Source organism: Condylura cristata, unplaced genomic scaffold (assembly GCF_000260355.1).
Source record: "Condylura cristata isolate star-nosed mole 26May11 unplaced genomic scaffold, ConCri1.0 scaffold00032, whole genome shotgun sequence".
NCBI lineage: Eukaryota > Metazoa > Chordata > Mammalia > Eulipotyphla > Talpidae > Condylura > Condylura cristata.
In genome coordinates, this window is record NW_004567133.1 from 16,446,245 (window position 1) to 16,464,484 (window position 18,240).

Consider the following 18,240-nt stretch of genomic DNA (forward strand, 5'->3'; position numbering starts at 1 on the left):
GTTCACACTAGGACTCTAGTAGAAAACAAGCACATTTAGCAAAGAAACACAACAGAGAACAGAAACACAGCCCTGTGCGTGACGGGTGCCAACCTCTAGCACAGCGGCATGACCTCGGGATGGTAGGGTCATCCACAGGAAAGAAACAGGAGTCGCGACCTCAGCTAAACGAATACACAAAAATCAGCCCAATGAAATCAACCCAGGACAGCCCCCAGATAACAGAGGTGGCACTGGGAAACTGGATTTCTGAAATAGGACATAAAGGTATCAAAGAAAAAAAACATACACGATATCACAATTAAAATTCCAATCATCAAAAATCACCATTGAGGGATTGGCACAAGGGTGATTTGGTGATGGGAAACCCAAGGGGATTGCAACTGAGATGGAAAAATGCACAAAAATATGTAAAAATAAACTATTATAAAATTTAAAAAAAATCACCATTGAAAAGTAAAATCACGCCACAGAGACAAAGATATTTGGAAGATTCTGACGGGCAGGGGTCCTGACCCAACACCATCAAAGCTCCTGCAAAACAGTAAGGGAAGACTCGACACAAGAAAGGTGGGCTGGAGGGCATGACGGTGCTGGATAAAATCGGGGTCTGATAGGTCAAGAAACGCAGAGCAACGATCCGAAGCTGCCGGCCCAGCAGAGAACATTTTGCAATGACAACAGCCGCCAGACACAGACAAAGCCAAGTGGGGCTGCTGGAGCGGAGCGGGAATGCAGCTATGGTGACTCTCACGCACCTGCTGGTGCAGTCCCAGGTGGGCTCCCCTGAATTCTAGAATGTTCCTGCTCACATTATTAATGGACTGAATCGCTGTAGACTGAATTGTGTCACAGGTCCAGTGTCTGGCTCTTCTTAGCCCTGTGTGACCTTGGCCAAGAGGCTTCAAACTCTGATCTGTGTGCTCCTCCACGGAAGAGGGCATTTCCGCCTGCACTGCTGAGAGCGTGCAAGAGAGCCAGTGGCTGGCAGAGGAAAGCAGTCAGCCATACTCGTGCTTGCCATCCCCTCCAATGGGCGCCAGCATCGCGTTTCAAAACCTGGCACTCTTGTCATTTTACAGGGGAGGAAATTAAGTCCAGAAGTCACAGTTTCTGGGGTTTTCGGAGCCGGATACACAGCTGCTTTCCAAATACGGGACTTTCCTTGGCCCCATGGGGAGGGTTAAGCAACCCCAGGCCCCCAGCCAGCCCCAGCGCGGGGTAGGCCTTGGAGGGGCCTGCAGAGTCAGACCTGTTGCACACACAATCTCAGCCGCTGGAAGGCACCTCCAGCCCCCTGCACCTCCCCCCAGCGTTCATCAGCCTGGCTGACTCACCCCCGAATTCGTGGCTGCTAAGGGGAGACATTATTCCCACTGACTGAGGAGTAAATTGAGGCCAGAGAGCAGTGACCCCGCTCAGCTTAGAGCTGAGCCCGGGGGCCGGAGCCGGTATCTGGGTCTCTCTGGAGACCTGCGACGTTTACTACAGGCCTCTGGGTGGCCCCTCGTCTTTCCTGAGCCTCCATGTCTGCCTCTGCCATGGGATCAACCTCTGCTCCCAGGATGTGAGCTAAGAGACGAACAAATACAGGCACCCACCGCGTGCCTGGCGCAGATCAGCTGCCACGGGTCAGTGTCACCCACTGCCGCGGACCTGGGTGGAAACTGGCATCTCCAGCCCTGACGCCTCTGCGACCCCATCACCAGGGGCTCAGAGTGTCTGTGTGTGTGGCTGTCTCCTGCGCCCGCTCTGCTCCGGGGCACGGTGCACCAGGGCGCGGGGTGCCAGGCATGCAAATGAGCAGCAGACAGTCATTTGTACGACTGCTCCTTGCTGTGCTCATTTCCAGCCTGTCCCCAGAGCCGCTCCCAGCCCGCAAAGCCAGCAGAACGGACTCACGGCGCCGGGCGAGGAGAGGGCAGCGCGGTCCTGCGAGGTGGTGGCTCGCTCTTTTGGCTGCCGGAGGGGGCTGTTCGGCCAAACCACCACCCCAGAGATGGGTCTGGTTCCCTTGTGGAACCCATGGCCAAGGACAGGTGGGAGGCGCCCCTGGTCCCCTCCCACTGGGTCCCCCGGCTTCTGGACATCTAGAGGATGGGAGATGGGGAGGGTGTGCTCCGAAGCATGGAGAGCTCTGGCCTCGTGGGTGCTGCTCTGGGTCAGGGGCTGACGAACTATGGTGGGGGAGGGGCAGGAATCTGGTGCCTCGAAATGCTCTTGTTAATAAAGTTTTATCAGAACATGAGTCTGTGTTCACATCATCTATGTTGCTTTTGCGATATAGATGGAGTATTTGTGATCATAACTGTATGGCCAGCCAAGCCCTCATCTTTGCTATCTGCCTCTTCATGCAACAAATATTTGGGTCCTGCTCTACTTTAGCAAAGGCCCCACCATCTCATTTTTTTTTTTTTTTAAAGATTTATTTATTTGTACATACAGAACTGGGGTACAGGCCAGAGGCTCAGGGGCGGTGAGAGGCTTCACCAGAGACAGAGTGGGGAGCAGAACAGGCAGATCTACGAAGCACACTGCTGAGGGGAGCAGCGGGCGGGTCAGGAGAGGTCTGGCTCGCCATGTGGTCTCCTCCGAGGCAGGCGGCAGGCGGGAATCGAACTCATGCGGAAGTGGCTTTAGCTTCTCAGTGCAGTGCTTTAACCCGCTGCGCCACCAGGGAGGGCCATCTCATTTTTTTTTTAAAGATTTATTTACTTATGCAAACAGAAGTGGGGTACAGGTCAGAGGTGCAGGGGGCTGTGAGAAGCTTCACTAGAGACAGTGGGGAGCAGAACAGCAGATTGACGAAGTACACTGCCGAGGGGAGCAGCGGGCGGGTCAGGAGGGGTCTGCCATGTGGGTCACCTCCGGGTTGGGGATCAAACTCATGCTGCAGTGGCTTTAGCTTCTCAGTGCTGTGCTCTAACCCGCTGCGCCACCAGCGAGGGCCCTTTTCATTTTTTCACAGGCTTTTTGGCAGAGTCTCCTAGAGTCTGCCAACTCTCCACCCAGCCTCCAGAAGGCCTTTCTCTGGTACTGCTCAATGAGGTCACCTCCTCACTGGAAACCCTTCACGGGACCCCACTGGTCTCTGGGCCAAGCCCCAACTCACTGGATCACCCTCATGTCCTGCAGCTTTCCTCTCTCCATCTGCCCCGCCCCCACCCCATCCCCCTCCATCACTGCGTCCCTCCCCACCCCCAGCCAGCCCCACCCAAGGCCTCCTTATCCTTGGCAGCCGTCCTATGGGAAAAGTTCTGTCTCAGCGGAAAGCTATGCATTGTGCACACAGCACAGTCTCTCAGGTTATCTTGTCCAGTCCTCTTCTTTATCTGGGAGCTATTTTTTCAAGTCTGTCAGTTGTAGGACGCAGACAGACAAGCCGCTTCTGCTTTGTCCAGGGGTCTTTTGCCTCCGTTTGCAATTCGTCACAACATTCCTCTACTCTGACCACAACTGCCCTCTATTTGACTTTTCCCTTTGAACTAGCGTGAACATCTGCCCGGTCCCTCAGGAAATGAGCTTAATAAAGTCGTTACCACTGCTCGTTTTCTAGGGCTGTGCGGGAGTCCTGATTTTACGTGCCTTTTTCCTGAGGATTTTCTTTGAAAGGCTTTTTATGAAGTCTCTGAACCTCTGTTCACCTTCTCTCTGCCAAGAACTGTCTCTGCGTCTTTTCCTCCTGCAGTTTCTCCCCCGGGCCCAGGGAACTGGACGAGCTGGAAGTGCCATCCACTCTCCCTCCTTCGCACGCCTCATGCTGAATAGTGGCTGTTCATGGGCCTGGCTTCTCAGAAGAGCCTCTGTGGTGTTCGTGCTCCTTCATCTCTCTCTCTCTCACACACCCACACCCCTCTACACTATTCCGGAGCCAGGGACATTGGGCCATCAGTGGACACACTCATTTATGAATGAACGACTGTCGGGGGATGAGACTGCCCACCTGGACCGCAGCTACCGAGAGTGAGAACCGTTTCCCTGTTCAACACCACAGACATGGCACCCACGTCTAAGGACGATAAAGCCCGCTGGGCAAACGAAGACTAGCGCTCAAGCTCTTCCTGACCCGCTTTCAAGTCCCCCATTTCTCTGCTTTTGAAGAGCAAGCCTAGTAGCTGAATGTTTCAGGCTCCATGTTTCCGCGTCTACACTGCTTGCCTACACCACAGCTTTTCAACCACTGGGCTCCTGTCCCCTTTCAAGAATGGACAGGCATCTCCACTCTGCTCTGGACATTAGGTGACCCCGAGCAAGAGGCTCTGCCTGGGTCTCTGTGTTCCCATGGGGGAAGCAAGGTCATCTGGACCCTCTAAGAGATAAGTAGAACAGGCAAATATATGAACGTCCCATAGTGCAGGCCCTGCCCAGACATCAACTGCACTGTAACAGGCACTGTTAGTGTACCTCACTAGCAAAGCTAAACAGGGCTTAGCTCTGAGGGAGGAGGTTTCAAGAGATGTGTTTGGAAAGCTCTCCAACCTCAATGTGCACATGAATCCTCCCTGACCGTGACGGTGCTAAGATACAGACTGGTATGCTATAGCCTGGCTGGGCCTGAGCATCTGCATTTCTGGACAGCTCACAGGTGATGGGGTGCTGCTGGGCTGGACCCCACAAGCTTCGAGTAGCAAAGTGTCAGGACCAGTGGGCCCCAGCTCTGAAGGGATCATTCCTGCAGTCGTCAAGGCACAGATTTCCAGCAAGTTGTCCACAGTCCAGAGCAACAAATGTTAGCTCCCACATGGGTAGTTGGCAGGGAAGGCTGTGGGACTTCTGAGGATAGGCAGGTGGGGGAAGCAGGGAAGCCAGGGGCGGGGTTCCCCAAGTCAAGGAACCTGGGTTGGAAACCATCTGTCAGGCTGGTGATTCTACTGAATCAGCCAGTCTCTTGGTGACATCCAGGAACTTGTGTTTAAACTCCAAGAGATTCTGATGCTAACCTATGAGAACCACTGTGCTAGGCAGAGAGAAAAGGATAGAATATTCTGGAAGAACAGGGTTCTGTTCTCCAATAGCAGGATTTCAGGGACACATCCAGACTCAGTCAGTCCTACTCCCACTCATTTACTCATCATTCACCCATCAGTTTATCCAGCCTACGAAGGAGATGTGTCCATCCATCACCCATCCATCCATTTACCTCCTCCTCCCACCCACCCACCCAGCCATCCATCCATCCATCCATCCATTCATCCATCCATCTACCCACCCACCCATCATCCAGCATCTGTGTCCTGAATGAATGCCCACTAGGTACCCTATTATTCACAAGAGATTAAACTGAAATTGTAGATATAAATACCTGAACTTAGCCTCTAAACCAGTAATTCTCATCCAGGGGCAATTGCAAATTTGCCACCTCAAGGCACTTGTCCATGTCTGCAGATATTTTTGGTTGTCACATTTTGGTTGGGCCCAGGGACTGTTCCTGGCATCTAGTCGGTAGAGGTCAGGGATGCTGCTAAAGATCTACTAGGCTCAGAACACTCTCCTGCAATGTCAATAGTGTTGAGGTTGAGAAATTTTGCGCTAGACTATGAACACCTTGTGGCTAGCCCAAGGTTGCTAGGCAGGAGGAAATGATGTCAAAGAAATATATTTAAGTATGTAAAACCTTTTACTATTCAACAACAAGATAAACAACCTGGTTCAAAACTAGGCAAAGAACTTGAAAGACATTTCTCCAAAGAAGATCCATAAATGGCAAAAACAAAACAAAAAACCCCAGATATTTGCATCCCTGCCATCAAGGAAATGCAGATCAAATCCACAAGAAGACACCACTTCATTGCTTGAAAGACTATAGTAATCCTCCTTCTCCTAATCATCAGAAAATAAAAAGTGTTGGCAAGGATGTGGAAAACCCAGCAGGGTTGTAATGTGATGTATTGGCTATTCCTCAAAAGGTTAAACAATTACCACATGACCCAGCGCTCCCTCCTGGGCGACGACCCAAAGGAAATGAAAACAGGTCTTCCAAGCAAAACTTGTCCAGACGTGTTCACTGCAGCATTAATCCCAAGAGCCACAAGGTGGCTACAGCCCAAATGCCCATTGATGATGCACGGATAAACAAAATGTGGTCTACCCACACAACAGAATATTGCTTAGCCATGAACAGGAGTGAAGTACTGATACATGCCACAGCGCAGGGAAGCCAGACACAGGTCTCCTCTTAGGATTCCATTTATAAGAACTATCTAGCACAGGTAAATCCATCAAGTCAGAAAGCAGGTTAGGGGTCACCAGGGGCTGGGAGGAGGGAAGTGACTGCTTAGGGTCCAAGGTTTCCACTTGGGGGCGATGAAGAAATCCTGGCACTGACAGAGGTGAGAGCTGCACGCTGTGAGTGAGCTGAATGCTGAGGGAAGACAGCTTAGCGTGGTCAGGGCGGCAGGCTGCATGCTATTTGCTATAACCCACCACAATAAAAAATACATATTTGCAGACAATTAAATGCTCATCAAGTCTCTGCTGGGAGCCAGGACCTGCGCCAAGCCTTTGGGACCCAGGGGGAGAATGAGTTGGGTGTGGTTGCTGCCTGCAGGGAACTCCAGGTGGGGAGGAACCAGGAAACATGGCTCAACTTCTCCTCCCAGCCCCAAGCGGGGCAGGCGAGCAGAAGGGGGTGGGGCGGGCTCACGAGACGTCAGCCCAGGGGAGCCCCTGCTGTTGAAGCACCAGGCATTTGAACACGGTTTCAGCCGATTCTCCAACACCCCAATAGGCTAGGATCTGCTGCCCCGTCTTACGTCCTCCTTTCAAAGTATGATTTTTCCTTTTCTAAAGATGGAGAAATGAGGCCCGACAGGTGAGGTGCCCGTGGCCTGAGGCCATCATGCCTCACAAGCCAGTTGAGCTCCAAGTCTGACCCAGCTCTGCCCCTAGGGAACGCTGCTGGAGGGACTCCCCCTGGGCCAGCGAGATGAGGCCCCAGATTCCTGTGTCTGGACTCTCAGGAAGGGCAAAGGCCGACCTTCCAAATGACCACCTCCGGGGACAGAGGGGCGGAGGATGTGGGCCCCCCAGTGGCCAGACCATGTCCATCTCGCAGCGCCCCCTGGAGGCTGGGCAGCTGAGTGCCCTGGGGTTCAGAGCTTGGGCTGGGGAGCTGCTGTTGGGATTTCCCCGTGGTGGGGGACCCTAAACCTGTCTCTCCACCTGGTGAGCGGCGCTTGGCCCATGTTTAACGAAGGAGAAGCCGGCTTGGGGGGGCTTCTTCTGCCCGAGAATAGATGCAGACGGGTGGACAGGCGGTGTGGGGGCACGGACAGGCAGACCGTGCCTGTCCGTGCTCCTCCCTTCCCTAACTACCCCGACATATGCCTTCTTTTATCAGGCTGTTTACATTGATCCTGTCACTTTATTGTTTTCACTAGAAGATGTTTCAGGGGCAGGAATGCAGATCTGCCTCATTCTTCCAGAAAGCATGTGAAGGGGGTAGACCCCTCCTGTGTCTGCGTCACAAAGCCCTCGGAGCCATCCGTCCTGGGCCGCCCCCGCGGTGCCCCCTGATCAGAGTGTTTCTGCAGGGGCCTCCAGCAGTGCCGCGCGGGGCCAGGGGTCACCGTGCAAATTTGGGAAAGAGGCTCCAGAGCGCCGTTATTTCTAAAACTGTGTCTGGCACCCATGTTTTTCCTCATGCAGCGAAGGGGGTGCCCTTTGACAAATCACTGGCATCTGAGTTTGCACCTCTGTGTGACCGGAAGCCCGGAGTAGCGCCCCCTCTGGAGGGGGTGACGCTGTCCTGGGGGGGTGCTCAGCAGATGGACACCACCCCTCTCTCCTGCAGAGTGCAGAGCCGGGGGCTGAGCAAGGAGGACGCTGTCTCACGTCTGCACAGCTGCGTGCGAGACCCGGGTGCAGGCCAGCGGTGCTCAGCATGGGGGTGATGATCCCCGGGGACATGGCTCAGGCTTGGAGACAGCTGTAGCTGCCCCAAGCAGAGGCAGTGGCTGCTGGCCTCCAGGGGGTGGAATGTGGGGAGGCACCTGGGCACCCCACAAAACTGGGAGCTTCTCCGACAGAACCACCCAGCCCGATGCCAGCGTGCCGCTCTTGCTCGTCTCAGCGTGCCTCAGATGCCCACCCCAAGCCCCCTCAGAGATGAGGAGATGAGAGATGCGGCTGGGAGGGGGTGGCGCCTGCAGCTCCCGGGACACGCCGGAGCCAGGAGCTGAAGGTCAGCCCCACTGTGGGGGCTGCCTCCGAGGCCACCCCCAGTCTCCAGCGCTGCCCTGCCCAGGACACCCTGCCTTGGCCTCTGGAGAGCCCCTAGGGAGTGGGCTGCAAGTCTCGCCTTCTAGAGTGCCCCCAACCCCTTGTCTGAGAGGTGCTATGACCTTGCACTTGGAACCACAACCCTTGCTCCCAGTCACTCACGCTGCGCACTTTGGGAGGATTGGCTAATTTTCACCCTGATAAGGGTGTGGAGGGACCCAGGTCACCGTAGGGTTAACGGCAGAGTGGGGTTCTAGATCTAAACAAGGGGAGCCAGCCACCAGTCAGACCCCTGTGCACCAGGGCCCTTCAGCTCCGACTTCTTCGCAGCATGACAGACAGCCGATGCCTTTGCTGGAGGCAGGGGGCCACCTCAAGACCCTCCCACTTGTGGGGAGGAGGTCACCACTGCCCAGTAGGGAGGTCCTGGGGGCCCTCTGGGCAGTTTCAGCTCTTTCCCTGTCCAACTTCAGAAAGAGGCAGGCCCTGAGCAAGGGAGGGAGGCGGAGGGCGACGGAGACAAAGGGGAGGCGCAGGGGCTGAGAGGGAGGGGCAGGGGCTGAGAGGGAGGGCCGGGTGGGGCATGGACTTCCCGGGGCCCTGCCCTAAGTTCCTGGAGTGAGCCCAGCGTGCACTCAGGCAGCTGAGTAGGCTGGCCATCTTCCTGGCCCAGCCGTCTGACTTGGCAGTGGGCTCAGTAAAAGATCACACTGGGCGGTATGATCAAGTGCGAACCCCCAGGAATGGATTCTACCAGGTAGCTGGTTGGGGGGGCACGCCGAACTCCAGCATCGTCCCTTCCTGGGGGCTGCATAGCATTCAGGGGACCTCTGCACCTCCTCGGAGGGGGTTGGCAGCACCCAGTGGTCCCCACTGTAGTGTGAGGGCTGGAGCCGGTGCTGGGCACCCCAATGGCCCTGGGAGGCCATGGCCAGCACCTCTACCCACTACGGGGTGACCTTGAGCAAGTCTAGCCCTCTCCTGGAGCCTCTGTTTGCTCAGCTGTCAGATGAAGGGGCAGGATCTCCCTTCTGAAAGTGCCTTCAGGTTTTAGGACTCCAGATTGTTTACCTTTCCCAGATGGGGCCCTCGTCTCTCCTGGGGAGCACCCCTTTAGATGCATGTTTCTCCATACCAACACAGGGGTGCAGCATGGGGGTGCAGCGTGGGGGAGCAGGCCTCCTCCACCCCCAGCGTGACCCCCCAGAGAAGACCAGCTCTGAGCCCCTCAAGCCCCAATGCCCGGTCTCATCAAAGCAGTGAAAGCCGGATGCGGAGCCCCCAGCCTCAGGCCCGTTGGCCAGGAGCCCTAGGAATTCCGCCGGGCAATGTCCAAGGAGCAGGGCGGGCAGAGGAGGGCAGCCCCAGGAGCACCATGGGGAATGGCACCCCCTTCTGCAGGAGAGGGGCTGGACACCCTCAGGGGTCCTTGGGGGGTCACTTCCTGCTGCCTTGGAGGCGCCTCTGTGCGCAGCGTGCAGAGCCCCTTGGAGGACCTCCCAGGCCCCGTGCCGGGCTCGGTCTCATTCACCCCACTGTGCTGTGATCCTGGCCAGGGAGGCGAGCAAAGGCCACAGTAATGACAGGGTGCGCGGTGCGGGCAGGTGTGGGCAGATGGGTGAGGGGTCTCAACAGGGTGGCATTTTTGGGAAAGGGTGGATGAGGTGGCCCCCTTGGCTGGGACCAGGTAGCCAGACCCTCACCGTTTCTGAGTAAGAAAGCCTGTCTTACATCTTGACTGGAGGCAGAGGGAATCCCCCAGCGTGGGGGGTGTAGGACAGCCATGTCTCTCTCATGGGGCGGAAGGGCCTGGGGTAGGGTGGGGGTGGGCACCTTCCTCTTTTAAAGACAAACCCCAGGGGCCAGTATCTGAGGTGGGGGTGCCGGCAAGCCCCCCTCGATTTTGAGAGTGACAAGCACAGTGTCTGCGCTGGGATTTTCTGGTCTTAAGTGGGGGGGCCGCGTTTCCCAGGATACCTGGGGCCTCCATTCTCCACGGAGGGAGCTCAGTGTTATCCACGAGCCAGGGAGACCCCATCAGTCTGAAGGGAGGGTGGGGGCACAGATCCAAACTTAGTTTTTCAGCGAGGGGGAGGGGCACTGGTCTCCAAAGACCTGAAGGTGCCCTGGTTGCCTTCAGAGGCTGGCCCCTACTTTGGGGGTCCGTTCCATTCCCAGGGGTAAATCAGGGAAGGGGATGTATCTCGAGGCTAGGACCAGGAGGAAGGGCCTGCTTTTGAAGGGGGAGGGAAGCTGTTTTGCTCTGTGCTGGGTGAGACTCTATTTTCGGGGAAGGGGGCCGTGTCTAGACAGGATGAGGGACCCCCGCTTCTAGGAGATGCCCCGTTATGCCTGGGGGGGGCAGGGCCGAAAGGGTCCATCTCGGGTCCCCGAGCAAGGGCCCGCCCACACATCCCCGACGCCAGGCCCTTACCTGCAGGTCCTGACTCCGACGTGCGACCTCGGATCTGCTGAGCCCCGACTTGTGGGATCTGCACCCCGCGCTCCGGCTGCGCGCGGTCTCTGCCCCGCTTCCCCCAGCGACTCGCCGGGTTCCCTGGCTCCGCCGAGGCGCGCCGGCCAATCAGCGCCGCCGGTCCCGGCCCCTGCTCCCTCTGCAGCCAATGAGCGCGCCCGCCACGGGCCACCGCCCCCGGGGAGGCGGGGGGAGGCGGGGCGGGGGCAGAGTCCGGCCCCCGCGGGTGAGGAGTCGGGGGCCTGGAGGAGGGACCGCGAGGGCCGGGAGCGGGGACCGAGGACCCCCGTCACGCCGGAAGGGAAGCGCTGGGGGGGAGGGGCGCACGCCTCTAAAAGGAGCGCGTGTGGGGGCGGCTCTGTAGGTGATTCAACCCAGACCTTAATCACGGGGGTTCCTTTCTGGACGGCCCCACTGCACCCCGCGCCCCAGATCCCGGGCTCTGACGCCCTGGGTTACAGCCAGGCGAGGCTCCGTTTGAAAGGGAGGGAGAAGGCGCATCGGCTGCGGGCCGGCTCCCCGGCCCCCCCGCCACCCCCCAGCGCGCTCCGCAGGGCCGAGCCTACAGCCCAAAGCAGCCGGCTGCGTTCGCTTAACCCCGCCTGGCCTATCCGTTCGCGCGCTCGCAAGCACAAAGCTTGTGCACCGCCGGCAATGCAGAGAGCACTGCTCTTGGGGTCTGCGGTTCGTCTACCTGGCCCTCGACTTCCTCAGCAGTAAGCGGGGACGCGGACCGCCTCCTGGGGTGCAAAGGAGAGCCTGGATGAGATGATGCTGTTTTATGAAATTAATATGCTGCGTGACAATAGTTGATAAAATATGAATGGCTCGTAGCCCCACATTTTTCTGAAGGGGGTGCGCCCATTCCCTTTAGAGCAAAGACACAAGAAACTGTTCATCAGAAGAGATCATTGGTCCTTTTAAGAAATGGGTGAGTGTCGATTGCAGACTATAAAAGACTCGGTCTTCCCCCACAGACTATAAAAGACTCGGTCTTCCCCCACGTAGCCTCACTCGGTAACTATGTCCTTTTTCTGCGGGAATCCTGCAGAACACAGGTTCTCTGCCGCCCCTGAATCCAGGCCTGTCTGTGAGTAGGAATAGAAGATGGCAGGAGTGAGAATTAAGGACTAAGATAAATATAAACCAAATAGATCATTTAAAAAATGCCATCAACCCACTCTCCTTCTTCTGTGGCCGGTGACTATGGGAACCCCACGGAGAAAGAATAAGAATAATTCAAAGGAACATCTGGAAATAAAATTGACCCTCACTTATACTGGAGATGGGCTTTTGTCAGTCCCTTGGGGTACTGATCCCATCACCTTGCCTGCAGGGCTTGCTAGAAACGTTTCATTAAACCCAAGCCATATGGACACTCCCCTTTACTGCAAGGATCCCCAAGATAAATAAAATGGTCAGTACACACTGGAAGAAATGAAGTTCATCAAGAAAAACGGGTTAAATGTTTCATCTCTCAGATGGCCTTTTCTTATCATTGTGGCTACGCACCTTTCTGGTGGCTTCAAAGAAGTGGTCAGTTTCATGAGTTGTGGTGGGAATATAAATGATCACTGCCTTTCCAGAAGAAACTGGATATTCCTATGAAAAAAAAAATCTTTAAAGTAGGTATGCTTTGACCTAGCAAATTGACCTCTCTGGTTCTATACTGAACGAGAACAGAGCAAAATTTAGTGATAAGCGGTCTGTTGTCACTTCCTTGCAAACAAGCAAACATCCGATAGTAGAAACCCCTAAGTTGCATGCAAATTGTATTGATTATACTGGGATACCTCCACTAAAGCAGAAGCCTGGACTATCGAATGGGACCCAAGTGTTATTCTCAAAAGAGTGCATGAAGGCCCTCCCTGGTGGTGCAATGGGTCTAAAGCACAGCACTACAAAGTTGGTTTAAAGTGCAGCCCTAGGAAGCTGACCATGGCTGCTTCAGCACGAGTTCGATCCCTGGCCAAGGAGCTGACCCACACTGCGCAGCAGACCTCTCCTGTCTCGTCTGCTGCCCCCCTCAGCAGTGTACTTCGTCAGTCTGCCTGTTCTGTTCCCCACTGTCTCTAGTGAATCCTCTCAACTCCCCTGAACGGATGGCCTGCACCCCAGTTCTATGTGCATAAATAAAAAAATCTTTAAACAAACAAAAAAGAGTGCATGAGGCCTTCCCTGGTGGCGCAGCGGGTTAAAGCACAGCACTGAGAAGCTAAAGCCACTTCTGCATGAGTTCGATCCCCGCCTGCCCTGGAGGTGACCACATGGCGTAGCAGACCTCTCCTGACCCGCCCGCTGCTCCCCTCAGCAGTGGACTTCGTAGATCTGCCTGTTCTGCTCCCCAGTCTGTCTTTGGTGAAGCCTCTCACCGCCCCTGAGCCTCTGGCCTGTACCCCAGTTCTGTATGAACAAATAAATAAATCTTTAAAAAAAAAAAAAGAGTGCATGAATTGAGATAGCCACAAAAAGAATTTATCTGGTATGGTCCTAGCTCTTTTGTGGGTAGATCGGTGCTCTCTGACCAGGGCTTGTGGAGAGGTCATGTGCTGTCCAGTATGGCACCGTGAGCCGGGGGTAGGTGGTGAACATCTGGTATGGGTCCAGTCAACTGAGACACTGGGTTTTGAATTTACACCTAATTTTAGTTTTAAGTTCCATTGTCACATGGGGCTAGTGACTATCATATTGGAGAGTATCCAGATGGGTGACTGCATGCATGCTTGGATGACAAAGAGATGGATAGAGAAGCAGGTAGATAAGGTGATAGCTAGACAGATGACAGCCAGGTAAAGGATGGTGATGGACAGTCAGACAGGTAATAGATAGGAAGATAGGTGGGATAAGATGGTAGGTAGGCAAGCAGGCAGGTAGTCAGACAGACTGAAAATATACACACCCATTGGGAGTAGTTCATGTTGAAATTATGGGAGACTTTAATTTTACTTTATTTGCATACAGCTCATTTGTAATTATATTGCATATATGTTGCTTCTGGACTATGAAAAATATTAAAAATGAAAAGCAAACAAAAGTCAAAGCAAAGGCAGCCCCCATCTGTAGTGACCCACAAACTGAGGTTTAAAATGAGGCTTCTATTTTAAGGGGTTGGAAAAAAACATCCACAGGAGAACATTTCATAGCACAAGGGAAGTATATGAAAATCACACTTTCCGAGGTTGGCACACAGCCCATTCACTGGCTCTTTGTGCCACAGTGGCAGCCGTGGCAGAGATGCGATAGTCTGTAAAGCCATAAATATTTACCATCTGGCTCTTTTCAGGAAAAGTTTGTGCAGCCCCGGACCAAGACGATGGGAGAATTCTTGCCTTCATTGCGCTGTGATCTGTCCCGCTGAGGGGCAGGCCCTGGCTGGCCTTCTCTGGCTAAGGGAGGGGGTGTGAGAGGGTACTTAGAACTAGGTGCTTTGCAAGCCGATTCCCACGTAGCTTCATCGCCCCACTTGTGAGGAAAGCTGTCAGCAGCGGGGAGCGGCTCTCACTAGCTTCTGCGTGCATGTCCCACAGTTCACAGTTTTCACGTGGGGCTGCTTGGGCTGCAGCTATCTTCCAAAGAGGCTGAGAATGTTTTCAGATTTTCGACTGAGCCCCGGGATGGGAGCCCCTTCCCGAAGAGCAACTAACTGGGAGGGCTCCCCCCGCCCCCCCAAGAGGAGAGGCAGCGGCAATGGGGTTTTGGCTCCGGTGTGATCTCCGAGTAGATCATCGACCATCAGCCCAGAGTATGGAAGTGGAAACCGAGGCCAGCTAGGAGGGTGAGCTCACCTGCTCACCTCCAGCGGGATTACAAGGTGTGACTCACTTCTGAGGCCTGTGCACCCCACCTCCTGCTCACAGAGTAATAAAGGGGTAGTTTTTGTTATTGGAGAAGGTGCCAGCCTGGGTTGAAATGAGAATGAGTCCCAGTTTCACCTCCCGATGGACAGGTGATATGAGACAAGACGTTTTATCTCCTCCCAGCCTCTGAGTTGTTCTCAGCCTCTGCATTATCACAATAGCCACCGGTAAAAGAAATGCAGTGGGCCCTTGCCTCACACAATACACAAACATGATCAAAGCCCTAAATATGAGGATGAAAGCTAGGAAAGTCTTAGAGAAAAACAATGGGTGAGAGCTTCGTTTGCATTTTGTAATGGTTTCTTAGTTGATGACAAGGGCTTAAGCAACCAAAGGAAAAACGGAAAGATCGAAAGACATCAACATTAAAAATGTTTGGGCACAAAGTGGTTTCAAAACCCTGAAAAGACAGCCACCAAGTGGGAGAAGGTCCCTGCCACTCACCTATGCAGTATCCAGAATATATGAAGCGTTCCTATAACTCAACAACAAAAAGACAAAAACCCAATTCGAAAATGGACCTGACAGATGTGTTTGCAGAGATGCGCAAAGCAAGCATCGGAGAAGATGTACAATGTCCTCAGTCACGAGGGAAAAGCAAATCAAAGCCAAACTTAAAACAATACACAGGCAGGGCCCTCCCGGCGACGCAGTGGGCTGGAGCGCAGCAAGGCTGCCTCGGCGTGCTTCGGGGCAGGTTCGAACCCAGGCTCTGGAGCTGACCCCCATGGCGCGGCAGAACTCCTGTATCCCCGCTGCTCCCCCCAGCAGTGTACTTCATCAGTTTGCCTGTTCTGCTCCCCACTTTGGTCTGGTGAATCCTCTCACTGCCCCTGCACCTCTGGCCTGTCCCCAGTTCTGTATGCAGAAATAAAGAAACCTTAAAAAAAAAAAAAAGCAGGGAAGGGTAGTTAGCGAGTGTTAATGAAGATGTGGACCTCTGGGATCCTTGTGCTCCGCTGATGGGACGTGAAAGGGGCCGCCACCATGGGGAAGCTGGACAGTTCCTCAGTAAGTCAAACATGGAGCTACCCTAGCACCCAGCAGTTCTACCCCTAAGTAGAGAGCCCAAAGAATTGAAAACAGGTGTTCAAACAAAAGCTCCCACATAAATATTCATAGTTGCACCATTCACACTAGTCCCAAAGTGGAAGCTATCCCAATGTCCATCAGCTGATGAATGGACAAACCAATGTGGTCTGTCCACACAATGGAGTATTACTCAGTCGTACAAAAGGAAAGATGTACTGGCCCGTGCCACAGTCCGGAGGGGTCTCTGAGACCACATTCTGCACGATTCTGTCCATGTGACTGAGCCCGAATAGGCAGAACTAGAACAAGCAGACCAGTGGCTGCCGCGGGCTGCGTTTGGAGGGACTGGGGGTGGCTGCGTGGGTACCATTCCCCTTGGAGTAGGGGGAACGTTCTGGGGCACAACAGAGGTGATGGTCGCATCCAGGTGCTTAACACCACGGAACTGTGCACTTACTTACAATGGCAAATGTGTGATGTGTGTTTTATCACCATAGGAAAAGTCTCTGCCACTGTGGGTCACTTTGGGGCGGTAAGTCAGAGGAAACTGGGGGCCCCTCTATGGGGACCTGGGAGCCACGGCCCCTGCAGCAGCAAGGGAGTGGGGGTATTTACACACCACTTGGCCAGTCACTGGCTGAGAACCACCTGTCCCCGCTGTGGGCCCCGCTTAGGGGAGCAGGTGGCTTGTCCCCATTGGGATGCGCAGGCTCGGGGGCCTTTGCAACCCAAGGACTGTTAGAGTCTGTGCTGCACTGACAGCCAGAAAGTGGGGACACCTGCCGTCTCCTGAGTTTTGACTCCCACGTGCTGTGCTCCCAGCCTCCAGCATTCAGGGGCGTTGTCCTGGAAACCTTTCAGGGATGCTCAAGGACTCGAGGGGTCTTTTTCCTCCCCATGCTGTCAGTCAGGTAAGAGGAGGAGCGGTGGCTTCGGGGAGGCTGCGGCCCTGTCAGTAATTCTCCAGCCAGGACCCCGCTGGGGAGCCCCCACCCCCAGACGGGCGCTGATGCAAGGCGCGGGTGGGCGGTGATTAATGACAGCAACGTGCCTCCCCAGCCCTCCCCGAGCCTGGCATGTCCAGCTACGGCCTCGGCGTGGTGCGCCAGGAGCCCACTTTGCAGGCATGGACCCTGGGGCCCCGAGAGGTGGCTGTTGGGCTGTTTCGGCTGCTCTAGCCGCCGAGCTTTGTTGCCTCTCAGGACCCTCCAGCGCCAGGGGCTCTGGGGAGAAGGCTGGTTCCTCTGTCCAGGCTCAGGCCCCAGGCTCTCTTGGAGGCGGGCTCTGAAGCTGGCACCCCACCGGCGCCCCAGCCCGCTTCTGAGCTTGCTCCCAGGGTGCAGAGGCCCTGCCCCGGCAATGCCTCCTGAACCCCCACCGCGCTGTGCTGTCTCAGCCCTGGAGCACCGTTCGCTCCACCGCTGTCCAGGGCCCACGGGCCAGCAACGCCCACCTGGGCAGCGGGGCAGGAGGAGCAGCGGTCTGGGCTGAGACCCACCCACTTGCATCACTGCGGAACTCCTGTTCCGCAGCTTGGTGGGCCCAAAACCGGGCGGAGTCTCAGGTGGTCCACCCCTCCCCCGCCTGGCCCAGGTGGGGGTGCTGATGAGTGGGAGGCACGCGGGTTGGAGCTGAACCAGGCCACAGGGGTGGGCTGTTTCCCGGCAGCTTCCAGAACTATAGGGCCACAGCTGCAGCAGGGGAGCTGGGCCCCCAGGCGCATCGGGACCACAGGCGGGAGGCTGCAGTGTCTAAGGGGCAGTGACCTGCCAGCCTCCTTGGCAGGGGTCCCTGTTCCCACTGGCTGGCCTGGGGCGCCACCTCGTGGCAAAGCCCTCCTGCAGCGTCTGGAGGTGCCGGCCTGAAGGGCGTGAAGGGGAGAAGGAAATGGCTGCCGGGCTGGCTGGTCCGAGAAGGAGAACGGCCCGGAACAAGCCCGGCACCTGCCTCCACGCGGGGGGCTCAGTGCAAAGGCCTGGAAGATCCTCCTACCCCATCCACACTTCCCCCATTCACTCGCTGGTCCATTCATTCACTTAGCACGGCTGGACATACCCTGGCCCCCTCAGATGACTCAGGAGTGAATCTCAGTCCACTCACGGAGCTGGGAAGAGCGTGACTGAGCTTGGGGAGGCTGGATCGGGAGCCGATGCTGGAGAGACGTCCTCAGGTAGCGCACCACTGCTGAGCGTGGCCTTGTGGGTGGGCCAGTGCCTCTGTGCCCCTGGGCAGCCTGAGGCAGGCCCCAGGACCCCGCCTGTCGGGGTTCCCATCCACCAGGTCCCGCCGCATGGGTGGGGGCCGGACCTTGTGACCCCTTTATAAAGACTGGCTTGAGTGAAGCGATGGGCTGTGCCACCCGACAGGGCACGAGGCTGGCTCGTCAGGGGCTGGTTAAGATTCGGACACGCCTGGCCCTGGTGTCCAGGCCCGCTGACGGCCTGGGCCGATGTACCGGGCGCCTGGGGAGAAGAGACTGGAGAGCAGGAGAGGGCGCTGGGTGCCGAGAGCGCAGAGGCAGGGTGGGTGGGCACGGCGGCAGAGGTGTGTGCGGGGGAGGCCAGAGCACCAGGTGGAGGGTGGGAGGAGGCCCAAGGCCGGAAACCAGGCGTGAGCAGGGTGGAGCCGGGCTGAAGGGGCGTGCGCACCCCGCTG

At 55.9% G+C, this 18,240-nt stretch overlaps 1 protein-coding gene across 1 annotated transcript in view; it reads right to left on the reverse strand.

The window, feature by feature from the left end:
• ABAT (4-aminobutyrate aminotransferase) overlaps positions 1-10,740 on the reverse strand; it is a 60,012-nt gene extending 49,272 nt beyond the window's left edge. Inside the window, exon 1 of the mRNA XM_004692135.2 lies at positions 10,655-10,740. The gene's annotated coding sequence lies outside the window, so the exon portion shown is untranslated. The remainder of the gene's footprint in view (positions 1-10,654) is intronic.
• Positions 10,741-18,240: the final 7,500 nt, after the last annotated feature.